Genomic DNA, 15,975 nt, shown 5'->3' with positions numbered 1-15,975 from the left:
CGATTGTGAAATCTTGTCTCTACTAAAAATACAAAAATTTGCTGTGTGTGGTGGCAGGTGCCTGTAATCCCAGCTACTCTGGAGGCTGAGGCAGAGAACTGCATGAACCCAGGAGGTGAAGGCTGCAGTGGTCCAAGGTCGCTCCGCTACACTCCAGCCTGGGTGACAGAGCGAGACTCCGTCTCAAAATAAATAAATAAAATAAAAAAATGAAAGGCTTCTGGGCTTTCACAGCTGGGCCATTTTTGGAGACTGGCCACTGTCCCCTCTGTTCAGGGGGTGAAGGTAAATGGCTTTATCAGGGATGGTGCTTGCTTTTGACCTGAGATGCCTTCAGAAGGCCACCTGGTGAGCTGGCAGTTTGCAATTCAATAAGATTGCTGTGTTCCATTCTAATTGGATTTTTTGTGATTTGGTCTCCTGTTTTCTTTTTCACTGGGTCTCTTTCTCTAATTTTTAAAGGCTTTTGCTTTTGGTCCCTCTTTCCTGCCTGTCTGTTCCTGTCTGTCTGTGCACCTGGTGGCCTCCCTATCGGTGCCATCTGACTGCTCTCTCTCGTTTTCCGTCTTGAGTCTCCCGGCCTTCCCCTCTCGTGGCCTGTCTCTCCCTCTGCCTCACTCTCTTGTCTGCTTTATTCATTGAGCAAACACTGGCTCAGCGCTTCGTGTGGCCCGGGCATAGCTGCATGTACTTTACAAATATTAACTCATGTCATTCTCACACACACAAACCCCACAAGGGAGAACTGCAATTGGCTTAATTCTGCAGTTGAGGAAACTGAGGCACAGAAATGTAAGCAGCTTGCTGAAAGTCCCACAGCAAGCAAGCGGCAGAGCTAGGAGTTTAAAATCTCCCAAGTCCACGCTCGCTTCCTCTGTGTCTTTCAGGAAAAAAAAACAGAACAGAACAAAACTAGACCAGGCATGGCAGCTCATGCCTGTTAAGTCCAGCACTTTGGGAGGCTGAGGCAGGAGGGTCCCTTGAGGCCAGGAGTTCGGGACCAGCCTGGGCAACATAGCAAGATCCCTATCTCTACAAACAGTAACAACAGCAGCAACAGCAGCAGCAAAATCCCGCTAAAATAATATAATCTAAATAACGCCTGGCCACCTAGACTCAAGGCTGCTGCAGGCCGTTGCTTTGGCGTTTGTCCTGGGGCCTCCAGGGCCCTCCCAGCCCTCTCTGCTCGTCTTACTCTGGGAGATCCTCTGTCTACCTGGCTAGGTTTAAGCCTCAGCATCGGGGGTTTGGAGGGCATTTGCAGGCTTGGTGTCGGGGTCTAAGGAGTCCGACAGGGGCAGGTGGCAGGCTAAGAGGGGAGAATCGCCAGCCCCCTCTCCTGCAAGCTTCTAGCAGATGTGTGGAGAAAGCCCTGGCAAAGCAGAGGGTCCTGCCTACCTTGCAGCTGGAGTCTCCCCAGGCCCACCCCACGGAGGGCCACCCTGCTCCCCACCTGCTCCCCTGCCCCCAGCACAGTGAGCCCCGGGAAGACTGAAGCCCTGATACACCATGCTGCTGCCTCTCAAAAGCCTCTTGTAAGCTCCTGTATCAACAGTGCTGCCCTCCCAGGTCTCAGCAAGATACCCCACCTGTTTCAGTAACGGTTTGTCACTGATAGATTTTTTTTTTAAAGGGTAGGAACTATGAATCCCATTTAAAGATGAGAAACTAAGACCTAGAGAGGTAAAGCAATTTGTCCAAGGTCATCCTGCTAAACAGTGCTGGCTCTGATATTTCAATCCAAGCCTGCCTGACTTCGATTCTCAGTGTGTTCCACGTAGCCCCACACTGAGGGCCTCTGTGACATGGGGTCATAGTAAGGTAGATTAACTGCTGTAATAAAGAACCCCAAATCCCTGTAGCTTAGCACAATACAAGTTTATTTACAACTCCTGAAACAGACTAATGTGGGTCAAGTAGACCTTCTGGGTGGCTGCTGTCCAGGTGGTGACTCAGGGACCCAGGCTCCTTCCACATTGTGGCTCTGCCTTTGCCTTGGGCCACAGATTCCTCTGCTGGGTTTTGTATATCTACCCAGCAGATGAGAAGAGTGGAGTGTCACGTGGGAAGTTGGGTCCATCACTTCCCCTATACTCCACTGTCCAGAATTCAGACAGTAATGACAAAGGAGACTGGAAAATATCTGGGTTTGTGCCCAGAGGAAAAGAGAAATCCTCTGGTGAACAACCATCTAGTCTCTTCACAGGAGGCCTAGTGTGTGTTTTCAGTCTCATATCCTATGACTTCTTGGTCATCATCTGTTGTGTTGTATTATATTATTTGTTCACGGTTTTTCCTTCTCCCTACCCTTTTCCTGGCTCACCGTAAGCAGAGTGTACCTCCCTGCCCTAAGACCTAGAGAGGTAAGAGAGTCAGAGGTCTGACTTTAGTCTGAGCTACGTGACTTGCTGTAACCAATGGAATGTGTGCCGATAAATATGTCACATCCAGCCAGAAGCTTTCAGTGTGGTTGAATCTGGACTCTTGCCCTCTTTGCCTTGCACCTGGAGAAGAATGTGCTTCAAGTAAATACTGCCTCTCCACCTGAGTCCTGGAATGAAAGATATGCCAGCAGACCTGACCTTGACCAGCAGTCATAGAGATGTCTTAGCAACCAGACGACCTGTGAGCAAAGAAACGAATGCTCATTGTTGTAGGCTGCTACCCTTAGGAGTTGTTTGTTATGCAACATTATCATGGCACTAGCTGACCTGTATAACCTACTGGCACGATAGAGTCGTGGCCACTGTCTCTGAGTACACCCTGTTCTCCTGCACCTTCCTGATGTCACCTCCATGATGATGTTTTCTGTTATACTGTTGCCCCTCATTAAAACATTAAAAGCCTGCCCTTCCTTCCTTCCTTCCTTCCTTCCTTCCTTCCTTCCTTCCTTCCTTCCTTCCTTCCTTCCTTCCTTCCTTCCTTCCTTCCTTCCTTCCATTGCTGGACAGCAATGCAGAGAAACCTCACCTGCTCAGTATCTTACTAAAGGCAACTCAGCAATCACAGAAGGACCCTCCTGCTTCCTCCATGCACAGAGAGAAACGCGTAACGCAGACTTAGCTTCCGGGGGCACTTGGTTGGTATCAGTCATCCGTTGCTGTATCATGCGTCACCCAAAGTTAATGATTTAAAACAACAATCACTATTTCTTACTCTCTATTTTTCTTTTTGACTTTTTTTTCTCTTTCTGACTTTTATTTTAGCTTCAGGGTGTACATATGCAGGTTTGTTACATGAATAAATTGCTTGTACCTAGGGTTTAGTGTACAAATGATCCCGTCACCCAGGTAGTGAGTATAGTACCCAGCAGGCATTTTTTCAGCCCATCCTCTCCCTCCGCCTTCCCCCCTCCAGTAGTCTCAGTGTCTATGGTTCCCATCATTATGTCCACAGGTACCCATGATTTAGCTCCCACTTATAAGTGAGAACATGCAGTATTTGGCTTTCTGATCCTGTGTTAGTTCTCTTAAGATAATGGCCTCCAGCTGCGTCCATGTTGCTGCAAAGGACATGATTTCATTCTTTTTGATGGCTGTGTAGTATTCCGTGGTATATATATGCCTTCCTTCCTTCCTTCTGTCCTTCCTTCCTTCCTCCCTCCCTCCCTTCTTCCCTTCCTCTCTCCCTTTCTCTCTCTCTTTCTTTCTTCCTTTCTTTCTTTTTCTTTCTTTCTTTCTTTCTTTCTTTCTTTCTTTCTTTCTTTCTTTCTTTCTTCTTTCTTTCTTTCTTTCTTTCTTTCTCTTTCTTTCTCCTTTCTTCCTTCCTTCTTTCTTCCTCTCTTTCTTTCTTTCTCTTTCTTTTGTTCTCTCTCTTCTTGAGAGGCAGGGTCTTGCTCTGTTGCTCAGGCTGGAGTACAGTGGTACAATCCTAGCTCACTGCAGCCTCAAACTCTGGCTTAAGTGATCCTCCTGCCTCAGCCTCTTAAGTAGCTGGGACTACAGGCATGCACCACTGAGCCTGGCTAATTTTTAATTTTTTTGTAGAGAGGGGGTCTTACTATGTTGCCCAGGCTGGTCTCAAATTTTCCTACATTACTGGGTCCATTACTAGCCTCAAACAATCCTTCTACCTCAGCCTCCCAATGTGCTGGGATTACAGACATGAGCCACTGCACCTGGCCAAAGCCTTTCTTCGTGACTTCTTCAGAGCCCACGCCAAAGGTAGATTCTTTGACCAAACTTCTCTTAATGTTCACAATTCTTAGGCTCTCAAAAGTGGCAGAGGCAGCTAATGCTTCAGCTCCAGCCTTGTCCACATTTTGCCTTAGTGATCCTGCATTTCTGCACCTGCTAGTGGAGGCAGCTTTTGGAGGCAGGAGCTGCACTGACTTCCTCTTCCCTGTAGCCACTACTCCTGTGCCCCACAGCCGGTCGACGGTCAGATAATGTTTGCTAAACTGGATTAACTTGAATGTCTGTCCCTTTATAATGTGAGGCCCATAAGGGCACATCGAGAGCTGGCAGGCATCCTTGGCAGCACTGGGCTCCATGCTTAGAGCTTAGATGATGGATCTGTCATTGCCCACGAGGACGAGAGGCTGGGCTGCCTCCAGCACTCTTGGCTGGAGGCCTGGCTTAGCACAAACGTGATCCCTCTCACTCTCCCCATGTTCTTGGCATCCAGAGCCTGTGTCAGGAGGGAAAGATGCAACCTCATATACCTTGATCCAGATATCCATTGGGGAAGCCAGAGGGCTGCATTAGTAACGGTCCCTGACTGCCAGCAGCATGCTCCTGCTGTGATTCTCAGAGCATAGGTTGGAGCTGGGGTTCTGGTCCTGTGCCACAGGGAAATTTTTTTTGCAACATGATGCTTGAGGCTGGCTCCATGTTGGCATCTGTGGACCTTGTTACAGGAGCTTCTCTGGGCTCAGCCATGCTCCTCTTAAAGTGAGTGGTTCCTGGACCAGCCCTGGACAGTGGTGGCTATTCAGACCCTATGAGACCTCGTTCAGCTAAAGGCTGTAGATGCATGGATGCACCTAAGTCACATACACAAGAGCTGGGTCATTGTACTGGCAAAACGTGAGGTTGCTGGACAGCAATGCAGAGAAACCTCACCTGCTCAGTATCTTACTAAAGGCAACTCAGCAATCACAGAAGGACCCTCCTGCTTCCTCCGTGCACAGAGAGAAACGCGTAACGCAGACTTAGCTTCCGGGGGCACTTGGTTGGTATCAGTCATCCGTTGCTGTATCATGCGTCACCCAAAGTTAATGATTTAAAACAACAATCACTATTTCTTACTCTCTATTTTTCTTTTTGACTTTTTTTTCTCTTTCTGACTTTTATTTTAGCTTCAGGGTGTACATATGCAGGTTTGTTACATGAATAAATTGCGTGCACCTAGGGTTTAGTGTACAAATGATCCCGTCACCCAGGTAGTGAGTATAGTACCCAGCAGGCATTTTTTCAGCCCATCCTCTCCCTCCGCCTTCCCCCCTCCAGTAGTCTCAGTGTCTATGGTTCCCATCATTATGTCCACAGGTACCCATGATTTAGCTCCCACTTATAAGTGAGAACATGCAGTATTTGGCTTTCTGATCCTGCGTTAGTTCTCTTAAGATAATGGCCTCCAGCTGCGTCCATGTTGCTGCAAAGGACATGATTTCATTCTTTTTGATGGCTGTGTAGTATTCCGTGGTATATATGTGCCACATTTTCCTCATCCAGTTCATTGTGATGGGCACCTGGGTTGAACAATGAACATTGATCATTGGCCTTTCTGAGTCAAGAGTGTACAGGTCATGGATTTGGTGGCTTGGCCACGGGGTTCTGGCCCATGCTTTCTTGTGAGATTGCAGTCACCTGAAGCCTCACCTGAGGATGGAAGATCCATTTGAGGCTCAGGGGGAAAGCCACCTAATGCAGAAAAGTGACAGAGATACTTGGGAGACCCTCAGCAGCAAGTGTGGACACTATACAAGTGAGTCAGCCACGTGGCTAGTCAGACCTGCAGGAGGCCGGAGGTGCTCTGGGCCAGTGCCTTCCGCAAGCATACCAGGAAACCAGGGCCCAGGGGAGGAAGTGACACGCTCAGGACCACACGATGAGCCACAGGTGACGGTCCCATAGTGAGCCACAGGGCATGGGGGTGCCTAGAGTTTTTCATTCTGCAATGCTATCTTTCCAATAGGGTGCTCCGCAGAAGCAACCCCTGGCAGATACAGAAACCAGGTAGAGGCAGAGGAGAAAATCACAGTGGGGCTGGGGTGTCAGAATGGCTTCTCCTCCCAGTAAGGGGATGCACGAAGAATACTCACAAAGGAGAAGGGGCGGCCCAGGGACGGAAGTCAAAAAAACTAAGGTGACGGACACAAGGCAGACCAATGAGCCAATTTTTAACAACCAAGATACAAAAACAAAACCCAGTAAATACAAAAGAAATATTGGCCCAAGAAACAAACCGTGGCTGTTTATTAGACTAAGGCACACACAGCTGTGCTCTGTAAATGGCAGTGAAATGTGCTGATAGCTCAGTCCAGCACTCATCGAGGAGCCAGCAGCACTCACGGTGTAAACATTTTCCTGAGTGTCCCACATTCTGCGCTGGCAGAGGGCTGGGTTAGGTATCCTTGGCCTTGAGCTTTGTCCAGCCCAAGAGGCGCCAAACTTGGGGTCTTTGGGGAGGCAGTCAATGAAGAAAAGATTGCAGAATTGCTGAAGGGGTAGAAGCTCAGTTTCCGTCTTGCTGAGTATTCCCAGGGATCTGCTGAGGGCTGTGGAAGTGGCTGGGATTTGTTTTTGGGATAATTGGGGGCGGAGGACGAAACCTGTTCAGGCCAGTTTAATTGGGAAAAGGACATAGGGGCAGTTCGGGGACCCTGTGAGCTGGATGCCAGCCAGCCTCCCCAGGTGGGACTCCACAGAGCAGCCGCTGTCTCCCTCCTCCCTTCTCTGGCGCCTCTCTTCTCTCGCTGCAGTCTGGCCTTCTCTGCTCCCTCTCCAAGGCAGAAATGGCTGTCTCAGCCCTTCATTCCTCCCAGATCAAGCACAAGAAAGACTAACTAGGGGTTGATTCCAGACCCAAGTTCTCAAATGGGAGGATGTGATTGGCTCAGCCCAGCACAGACAATGAGTAGTTTCCCTGGTTCCCCCAGGTCACGTGACCTCGACTGTTCCAGCTAGCTGTGCCCAGCGGAGATGCTTGTACCTCCAGCTTTTCAGGTCTCATCTCTGCATGTGCACTGTTCTCAGACAATGGGTGCCTGTTCCACATACTTCTTATAAAGGGGCTGTCTCTGGTACTTGTCGTTGATAAAACTCTCGAAGGCATTTGTTCCCCAGCTGAACCAAGGCAGCTTTCCTATCCCATGCTTTCTGTTTCTGGAGTGCTGAAAGGTGCATTGAGGAGATCATTGCTGGACAGGAGAGGGAGACACTCTTGAAGCCACATGTTTAAGGATCTGGTCTGTAAGAACTCTGAGGCTCTCCTGCTGAGGACAGGGCTTTCAGCCCCTGTTTTTCCCAGGAGTTGGTTTTCCCTCAATTCAAGTCTACTTAAAGAACATTAAAATAGACTTGAATTTTTGGGAAGTCCTAGGCTGGAGGATCACTTGAGCCTAGGAGTTTGAGAGACAACATAACAAGATCCCCATCTTTTCAAAAAAAAAAAAAAAAAAAAAGCCAGGCAGAGTGGTGCATGCCTGTAATCCCAGCTACTCAGGAGGCTGAGGTGGGAGGATCACTTGAGCCTGGGAGGTCAAGGCTGCAGTGAGCTATGATTGCGTCACTGCACTCCAGCTTGGACCACAGAGCCAGACCCTGGCTCTAAAAAAGAAAAAGAAGAGAAAACAACAACAGCAAAGAAGCCTCTGCTGATCTTGGAAGAAGGGAAGTCTGGGAGCATTTTCCCCCTTCCCATCAGTGATATGTGTGAGAGCCACTGCTGGGGTGGCCGAGGAAGCTGCTATGCGTTCTGTTGGTAGGTTGCAGCCTGAGAGGGAGGGCCTCGCATGCCAGGCTAAGAAAGTTGGATTCCATTCTGTTGGCAGAAAACAGGTACGTTGAAAACACAATTTTAGGAGGGTGGATAACCCATGCAAGACTGGAGCTCCACCAGGCTCCCTCAAAGCTCTGATTCCATGTTCTAACTGTGAGCGGTGTCCCCGGGGTGTATGTACTTAGGGCATTTGTGGAGTCCCTGGAGGTGCCTGCTGCTGCTCCTGGCCCGTTTCTCTCTCCCAGGGATTGGAGATGTGCCGTGAAGTGGCAGCACCTGGTGGTATGCAGGTGTTCTTGGCATCCCCTCAGGAGGCCGACCCTCATCCTGTGAACTCTTTCCCCCAATGGACACCCTCACCCCAAACATGTCCTGTCCACCTTCTGCCACCCCCTCTCTCCCTTGGTTCAGGACTCCACGTGCTGGTCCTGGAAGCTGGTTTTGAGGCCCATTTCAGCACCATGCCTCATCTCCAGTCCCTGTGTTCACCTGGAGTGCCTCCCCAGCACTGAGACTTCCAAATTCCATCCCTAAGTAACATCAGAGTGTCTTTTATCCTGGGTGACAACTTCTGTCCCAGACATCTGTCTGGTGGAATCCTGCCTTCAAAGTGGGCCTTTGTCTGTGCTGGATTAAAACACTCCAGAGCCTTCCCCCATGGAGAGGGGCTTCCAACTGAGGTCAGAGGCGAAGCTTGACTCTGCAGGCCAGGCTCAGACACTGGACCAAACTGAGGACTAGCTAAAATAGGGACGGGGAGGAAGCAGCTTCCCATGAGCCATGCCCACCGGAGTGCCATCTCAGTTTACCGTTGCCATGGAAACAGCTGGGTGTTATCACTCCTTTCTATGGCAATGACCTAAAAGTTATTACCTCTACCCTAGAAATTCTGCATAAACCTCCCCTTAATCTACATGTAATTGATTAAAAGTGGCTATAAATCTGTCTGCAGAACTGCTTTGAGCTGCGGCTCTCAGCACACTGCCTGTGTGAGTAGCCCTGCTCTGCAGGGGACGTCACTGGGCTGTATCGCTCCAAGAGCAGTAACACGGCTGCTTCTATAAAGCTGTTTTCTTTACCCTACCACTGGCTTACCCTTGAATTCTTTCTTAGGTGAAGCCCCACTTTGGGGCTCACCTGTCCTGCATCAAAAGCCCCATCACTGTAGTCCAGCAGCCATCAGGGAATAGAAATCATAGCAAATGCCACTTTTTCAGTTCTTGTTGTGTGTTGGCAGTGAATTCAATGCTCAATGAATCGTTAGAACAGCCTTATTGGGTAGACATTCTTCTCATCCTCAGTGTACAGAGGCACAGAGAAATGAATTTGCTTTCCGGGTTCCTGGAACTCCTGAATGGCAGAGCCAGAATTCAAATGCAGATTTTTCAAACTGCAGGGCCCTGAACTCATCCTCACTCTGCTAGGTAAAGGATATTTGGGCTAGAGCCTTGGAGGATGCCATAGTTAAAAGAAAATTTTTATTTCGTTGTAGAGCTGTGCCCTATAATAAGGCCCTCGGCCCCTCACAGGGAACGGCATTGTACACACGTTACCCGTGACGTTGTCTGTTCACAGCCCAGGTTTTCCAGGAAGGCTCTGAGCTCCTTGAGTAAAGGTGGCAGGTTTTATTCATACTCCTGTCTCAAGAACCTGGCGCGGTGTCTGGAACTTAGTAAGTGTTAAGTCCACCAGGCTGGGAACCCAATCCAAGCCAAGCCCACTTTTCTGGAGCTGGTGGTGGAAAGTGGGGGCTGTCTGGGTATTGGGGTTGCCTGGCTGAGGATATAAGCCTGGGGCAAGCCTTCCTGAGGGTGAAGTCAGCTGAGAGCAGGCTGTAAGTGGAGGGACGTGGGTGCCCAGTGGCATCTTCCAGCACCTGGACCTCGCTTGCCTGAAGCTTGGATCTGCCTCTTTTTATTTGCAGAAGGCAGTATTTTCCTATGGCTTCTGTGTTTGAGTTGGGCTTCTGTGATTGCCACCTGAGTAACTGGGGGATCTGGAGTCCTGCTTTGATTGAATGGAAACAGTGGAATGAAGAAGCCAGCCCTGTCTCCCATCCTGGGTCTCAGTAACACGCTTTGAGCCCTCCTGGCTCCTTTTTATTTATTTTATTATTTTCGTGTGTGTGATGGAGTCTCACTCTGTCACCCAGGCTGGAGTGCAGTGGCACAGTCTAGGCTCACTGCAACCTCTGCCTCCCAGGTTCAAGCCATTCTCCTGCTTTAGGCTCCCGAGTAGCTGTCCCAGCATTTTGAGAGGCCAAAGTAAGCAGATCATTTTTCTGACTATAAGGTCAGAAAAACCAGCCCAAGCCCAAACCCGGCCAGAGAGGAAACCCTGACGCTGGACTTGGCAGTAATCAGCATCGTGCTAAAAGGGCTCATTCATCTCTGCTTTGTCATTGGTACAGCGGCCCTGGGACCACAGTCGCTATGAAAGATGGATCCGGAACTGTCATTAAATTACATACGTGTCCACTGTGCCTGGTTATTAAGTCTTTGTAAAATCAATTCTTTATGGCCTTTTAATCAAGAGCAGATAAACAAGGAGAAGGAGCTTAGGGATAGTCTCAAAACAAGACCAAATACTGTGGCTGGAGGAGGCTGTCGATTCCAGGACGCAGGGAGCGCCAGGTCACAGAGGGCGAGGGCCTGGCTGTCACAGGGGCAGAGGAGGAGCGTGTGGGGGGAGGGTATGAAGGAAACTGAGCGGGAAGGGTGCTGCAGTGATGCGGTGAGGGCAGTGGTTGGCGGGGTAAATGTTAAGTGATTCCAAGTGAAAACTGGAGTGTGTAAATCCTGATTCTTCCCACTGTCGTACTTAAGACCATTCGTGCTCGTGACCAGGCACTGGTGGCCTCATTGCTGGCGAGGAGCTCCTGGCCCATGGTCAAAAGGACTCCTGCCTCTAAAAGTCAATGATGAGACTGTTTTTTGGTTCTCATTGGCAGGTGCTGGTCCGTGCTGATGTTTGCCCGGACTTGAAGTGAAATGAGGAAAACAGACTTGATTCATTTTTTGTGTAGTTATGCTTATTCAGGTAAAGAGTTTTTCCTAAGTTCTGAGACGATACCTTTGCCACTCCTTTGGTCTTACACTGCCCTTTCCATTGTGAAATGATGGTGACGATACATGGTTGTTGACCTGGCAAAATAAAACGCTTTCAAGGGTGTGTCCACCATGGTAGCCTTCTGAAGTGCTGGCATCCCTGTTCCTTTCTTCACAGGACCCGGTTCTGCTCGGATCTCCCCTTGGGCTCCCACTCAGTCTGGCCCTGGCCTCCTTCTCTCCCCTGTGGAATGGGACAGCCCTCGGGCGTTTCGTGACGAAAGCAGCTTCCCTGGAGGCATCCTAGCTGGGAGGGATTTATGGATGCTCACAACCCCCATACTTAACCCTGAAGTCATGAGCAGAGCAAGAATGGAGTCCCCAGCCTCACAAATGGGAAAGTGAAGCTCAGAGAGGTTCAGGCACAAACCCAGAGTCCCCCATGGCCAGAGGGAGGACCAAAGCCATAGTGCCTCAGCCTTGCAGCCCCCAGGGGAGGGTGTCCTGTGACCCAGAGCAAAGGTGAGCTGGGGACAGCGGCTCATGCTGTAATCCCAGCAATTTGGGAGGCTGAGGTGAAAAGATTGCTTGAGGCCAGGAGTTCAATACCAGCCTGGGCAACACAGCAAGAACCCCCATCTCTAAAAAAATTAAAACATGAGCCAGGCATGGTGGCATTTGCCTCTAGTCCTGGCTACTCAGGAGGCTGAGGAGAAAGGATTGGTTGAGTCTAGGAGTTGGAGGCTGCCATGAACGATCATTGCATCACTGCACTCCAACCTGGGCGACAGAATAAGACTCCAACTCAAAAACACAATAAAATACAATTTAAAAAGCAAAGGCCCTGCGGTCCAGCCCCCAGTGTTGGGTTCTGTCTGTACCACTTGCTCACTGGTGGTCCTGGCTGAGGCCCTTCCTCTGCAGACAGATTTCCTCTACTGGCGCGTGAGACAATAATGATGATACAAATGTGTGCAGCACAGGGAACGCTGGCATAGCACATGCTCTTTGTTTTGCGTTCCACCCGAGCTGGAGTGCAGTGGTATGATCTCAGCTCACCACAACCTCCACTTCCCAGTTCAAGCAATTCTTTTGCCTCAGCCTCCTGAGTAGCTAGGATTATAGGCACTCACCACAGGCTAATTTTTGTATTTTTAGCAGAAATGGGGTTTCACCCTGTTGGCTAGGCTGGTATCGAACTCCAGATGTCAGGTGATCTGTCTGCCTCAGCCTCCCAAAGTACTGGGATTACAGGTGTGAGCAACAGCACCTGGCCCAGCATATGCTGTTAATAAGACTAGTTCCTTTCCAATTTCCTTAGCATAGACAGTGACACAGGAGGGGTGGTGATCATTTGTGCTGTTTCCAAATGTGCCCGGCTTCCTGCTCCCTGAGCACTGGGTGGGCTGCACTCTCAGCCCCTCTGGGTGGGTGGCTGGGTAGGGCCATGTGGGATGAGTTGACGGCGTCCTGGCAGATGAGTCGTGGAAGAAGTGATGTGTGTTACCGCTGGGTGGCATCTCCCAGACAGTGCCTGCTGAGCCCCCTGCTGCCTTGGTCATCATGGAATCAAACACGGAGACAGAGCTTCCCCAGCCTGAGCCCCTGAGGGTGACGAGGAGCACAGTCCTCCCAGCTGACCCATGTAAAAGAGGGATGCCCCTCATTGTGCGAAGCCCTGGAGATGCTGGGGCTATTTGTCAATGCCGTTTGACCCAGCTTACACTGACTGATGGAGAAAATAAAGCCACGAGTGAAGGGATGGTTATCAGCGCCCTGGGTTCTTGTAATCTCCAGGATAGGAATCATGACAGATCGCTGGACCTTGCGCTAAAGGAAAGAGAATGCTTCATCCAGCTTGTGCCCAAGGGAAGCCCACACTGCAAAAGGGCAAGGGGGGGCTGCTCCAGAGGGTAGCGTGTGGGCTCCTTCTTTAGGGAAGGGTTTTGTCAGGGCATGAATAGGAGGGGTTTCTCTAGTACTTGTGCGTCGCTTCTATATCCTTCTTCATACATCACATGCAACATTAATCACCCTGGGTGTGATTTTAGCATGGAAAGGAAGAAAAGGTCACTGTAAGGTGAGTCTAAGTCTGACCCTACATGTGGGTAGAGGAAATCCCTAACCCAAGGCAGGAGCTCATAGCTCACTGCGTCTTGGGTCTTTGTTGCTGGTTGGCTAGAAGTTAGGTAAACTACAGCAGGAATAAGGGCTTTTGTCTTTTTCTCTAAACCATATTAAAACAGGAAACCAGCCTGCCAGCCTGTCTCAGTTCCATGGGGACCTGGGGGAGAGGTGAGACCGTGCACAGGAAAAGTTAGTTTTTGCTGAGTTATGTCTTCTCCCTTCTCCTCCATTCTGTAAATGCCTCTGCTTCTTTGAGGGACCTGCCAAGGACCCTGGAAGCTACCGCAGCAGCCAGGCTGGAAGCTGAGGAATCTGACTGGTTCTGAGCTTAGCATCCGAGCTTAGCCAACAGTGAGGAGTGCTCGGTGTGAGGCTCGGTGTGTTGACTCCGTTTTCTGCGGAGCAACCCCACGGTCCTCAAACTGCGGCTGCAGGCGCTCCGCACGTGGCTGGGAATGATAGGGGTGACTTTCTCTGCAGCTTTAAGTACCAGGGGTCAACTTTTTCCCTGGAGTTCCATGCCACTGGGAACCAGCAAACCACACAACTAGCCATTAGTGGAAAGTGCTGTTATTAAGACAATAAAACAAGGTGACGGGACAGAGAGACACATGGCTGGGGAGGGCAGCTACAGATGGATGTCCTGGGAAGGTCTCTCTGGGGAGGTGACTTGCAGGGTGAGAAGGTACCAGCCAAGGAGAAGAGCAGGCGAGGCAGGAAAGTCGGGGTTTGTGTTGCACTGAGCTGCTGTGATAGACGTTGAGTATTCGCCATGTGCCAGGCTCTGGGCTAGGTACTAGGGAAACAGTCATGAACAAGTGACAGAGATGTGGCCTCAAGGGGTCCACAGATCAGGGGATGCAGAGATATAGACCCAACCATGGGTGACCATCCTGGCTGAGCTGCCAGCCCTGCCTCACGTGGCTAATCCTTGCAGAGCCTCAGCAGGGAGCACCACACCAGGTTGTCCCCATTATATAGAAAAGAGAACCGAGGGCCAGAGGGTTGGGTAACTGCCCAGGGACTGTGAATACTGGAAGGAGTGGCACCTTGCCAGCAGTGAGCCATTCCCAGGGCCGAGTGATGGGCTGAAGGCAGGAGGTGATGGGAGCAACCCCACAGCTGCCATTAGACAACATTTAGATGCAAGATGGACAATACACCAAAACGGGGCTTCTTGGAAATCCTATTAATTCCAAAGGGTTTGGGAAGGCTTGGAGGCTGGCTCCTTCGGCACATTTGCCAGCTAGCTGTGTTTAGGTTCCCTTGGTGAGGGTGGATGCAGCTTTCCTGCGTTCCCAATCATTCGCTCAGCTCCAATGCCAGAGCACCAAAGCCTGCAGAAATGAACTACCCCTCACACCCTAAAAGCACCACAAGGACCTCTGTGAGGCTGAGGTCCCCTGCAAACAGTTTCATTTATTTACCCCAGAATGACCAGTGTGCCGGTTCTCAATGGCACCTGACAATTAACTATGAAGCAGTGCACTGAGACCCAGACTTTCTGGAGACTTCTGTGCAAAGCCCATTGTGGGGAGGAAAAACGTGACTGCAGGAGGGGAGGGCTTGCATCTTTCTGGGCATGTGGGATTGAACGTCCCGAAGACCACTTCTGCCCTGGTTTATTTACCGTCTATAGATGATGGTGCTGGTGTGAGCAGGGCCATTTCAGGATCAAGTGTGATGAAGGCCCTGCCTTGATGGCGATAGAGAACATCCAGGCCAGGATGAATGTGGTCATCATGGTTCCCACAGTGGCCCACGTCCCACTTCCATCAGCCTCCGCCTTGCCCTGACCCTCTTCCATGCACCACGACACAGGGGACCTTGGACACATTTGCTAGGTTTGCCCACAGTGAGGAGTCAGAAGGAGATCCAAGCAATGGTGAACGGTCTCCAAAGGGGAGTTCACAGCGCTGCAGAAGGAGGATGCAGTGTTGGAGGACAATAAGGGGAACCCAAAGCAAAGCGTGGCCTCCCAAAGTGCTGTGATTATAGGCGTGAGTCACTGCCCCCAGCAAGAGAGAAAGTTCTTGGTCCCCTGAGGAGAGTGTCCTGAATGGGCCTCAAGTGGGACTGGATGGAAAGGAGGAGGCCATTGTGATAAAAAAGAGGTGGCCCAGGTCAGCCAGAGCACCCACAGCCTTGGGCAGAAATGGTAATTATACTGGGAGCAAAGGGCCATTTGGAAGAATGACACAATAAAAGTCCCAAACTGGTCGGTATAATTTCCCCCGGCACCCAGCATGCATGAGTAACACGCGCAGTCAAACAGAACAGTAATCAGATGAAATATTCCTTTAATAATAGGTTTGCCAGATCAAATATTAAAAATAGGAGTCGGAGAGAGGGAGCAGCCATCTCCCCACTATCGGTTCCATAAATATTGCTTCATTAAGCTGTCTGTGTCGGTTCAAAGAGATGGATTTGGAAACGTGGCCAAGGTTCCAGACTGCTTGTCGCGATGAGGCGGAAGACTCCAGGCTGCCAGCGTCACTTCGCCTCCCCATGCTGCGCTTGCCGCCACAGTGCAGGGCCATCAGTTAACAGCCGGAGCTGGCCCGACATCTGCCCAAAGGACGTGTGTTTATTTATTTGGAGTCAAGCCTCTTCCATCGGTGCACCAGTGGCTTCCATCCCAGCCAAACAGCGGGGAATTAATAATGATGGCATTTGACTTTCTCAAGACCTTTCCTTGGCAAAGTTTGCATCCATCTTGCTGGCATCTCTCTGAGGTCGGAGGTAGGATGGAGATGGAGGAGGCTCTGTTGGTAACCCAGGTCTGTGTTCTGTAAAGAAGCAGCTCAGGGTGAAAGCTGGGCCCCTGAGGGGCCTGGGCTTTGACAGAGCGGTGTAT

The 15,975-nt window shown here is 50.3% G+C and overlaps 1 long non-coding RNA gene across 1 annotated transcript in view; it reads left to right on the top strand.

Moving 5' to 3' along the window:
* LOC118150316 (uncharacterized) overlaps positions 1-15,975 on the top strand; it is a 138,807-nt gene that overhangs the window by 112,474 nt on the left and 10,358 nt on the right. Inside the window, exon 2 of the long non-coding RNA XR_013530882.1 lies at positions 15,429-15,898. This is a non-coding gene — a long non-coding RNA (uncharacterized LOC118150316). The remainder of the gene's footprint in view (positions 1-15,428; positions 15,899-15,975) is intronic.

The sequence above is a fragment of the Callithrix jacchus genome, chromosome 22, assembly GCF_049354715.1.
Source record: "Callithrix jacchus isolate 240 chromosome 22, calJac240_pri, whole genome shotgun sequence".
Lineage (NCBI taxonomy): Eukaryota > Metazoa > Chordata > Mammalia > Primates > Cebidae > Callithrix > Callithrix jacchus.
Note: the sequence above shows the minus strand (reverse complement) of the source record. Positions and strands in the feature narration are given on the sequence as shown.